The sequence below is a fragment of the Myotis lucifugus genome, unplaced genomic scaffold (genome assembly GCF_000147115.1).
Source record: "Myotis lucifugus unplaced genomic scaffold, Myoluc2.0 scaffold_1738, whole genome shotgun sequence".
Classification (NCBI taxonomy): domain Eukaryota; kingdom Metazoa; phylum Chordata; class Mammalia; order Chiroptera; family Vespertilionidae; genus Myotis; species Myotis lucifugus.
Genome location: NW_005872786.1, coordinates 47,171 through 48,662, shown reverse-complemented (window position 1 = coordinate 48,662; position 1,492 = coordinate 47,171). Strand labels below are relative to the sequence as shown.

The window sequence follows — 1,492 nt, the reverse complement described above, 5'->3', positions numbered from 1 at the left end:
ATTTTCTAGTACTTACATTTAAAAAAGTAAAAAGAAACAGGTAAAATTATTTTGGATGTTATATTGATCTAACCCCGGATATCTAAAGTATCGTGTCAATGTACAGTAAGTAGATATAAAAACTTGTTTATGAGATATATTGCATTCTTTTGTCGGTACTAAGTCTTTGAAATCCGTTGTGCATTTAACACTTAGAGCACATCTCAGTGCGGACAGCCACATTTCAAGTGCTCAGGAGCCACATGGCATCTTCGTTTTAGAGAATACTGGAAAGATGATGCGTGGCCCCAGGATCCAAAGCCCAGGCTCTATTGCAAGGTAATATAATGTGAGTCACAATTTGTCATTTTCCTGCTCAAAATCCTCCCAAGACTTCCCCTCACTTCTAGAACAACAGCTAAAGCTCTTACCTATGAGGCTGAACCTGTTATAGCCCTGCCTCCCTTGTCAACTTCATGGCCTACCAATTTCCCCTCCTCTGCACCCACCCCCACTCCCACCCTTACCTCAGGATCCTGGCACTTCCTCCTCCTCAGGCCTGGAATGCATTTTCTCATGGCTCCATCCCGGAGTTCATTCAGGTATTTGCTGAAACTCATCTCAGGAAGGCCTTTGATCTAAAATAGCTCTCCTCTCTAGCCAGTCTCCAGCTACTTACCTGCTTTCTTAGTGTTCGTTACAGTAGGCACAGAAAATGGTACATACATACTTACCTGGCAGGGGAGATATGATCACAAAGGTGGTTTTCCCAGGCGAGGCTGATCCACTGTACTCCAGCTGCGCTGACCCCTGCGATTTCCCCAAATGTGGGAAACTCGACTGCATAATTTGTGGTAGTGGGGGACTGCATTCATGCTCTCCCTTACAATAAAAAGAAAATGTGCATGCATATTAAAATTTGTTTGTCGTCTGTCTCCTACACTAGAAAGTAAGTTCTTTGAGGTGAGGGGTGTTGCTTTGAACACTGTTGGCTCACCAGCAGCGGGACTAGTGCCTGGCACACAGCAGGTTTGCTGAATGGATGAGTGAAAAGTGTTATTTTTGGCACATTGTTTAGAAGGTATAGTGCAGTGTTTAGAGTGTATACTCTGGAGTCAGACTCTTTGAGATCAAATGTCAGCCTATCTGCTTACTATCTTTATTCCTTTGAGTAATTGCTTAACTTCTTTAAACTTCAGGTTCCTTATCTGGAAAATGAGAGGGTTATTAATAATAGCATCTAGCCCTAGACGGTTTGGCTAAGTGGATAGAGTGTCAGCCTACAGACTGAAGGGTCCCAGGTTTGATTCCAGTCAAGGGCACATGCCAGGGTTTTGGGCTTGATCCCCAGTAGGGGGCCTGTAGGAGGCAGCCAATCAGTGATTCTCTCATCATTGATATTTTTCTCTCTCTCCCTCTTCCTTCCTCTCTGAAATCAATAAAAAACATATTAAAAATAATAATAATAGCATCTATTTCATAGAAATAATGTTGCTTTGGAGATTAAATGAGA

At 42.6% G+C, this 1,492-nt stretch overlaps 1 non-coding gene across 1 annotated transcript; it reads left to right on the top strand.

The window, feature by feature from the left end:
- Positions 1-705: 705 nt before the first annotated feature.
- LOC111824486 lies at positions 706-865 on the top strand. Its single transcript, XR_002827569.1, has one exon. It is a non-coding gene; the product is annotated as a U1 spliceosomal RNA (small nuclear RNA).
- The last annotated feature ends 627 nt before the right edge of the window (positions 866-1,492 follow it).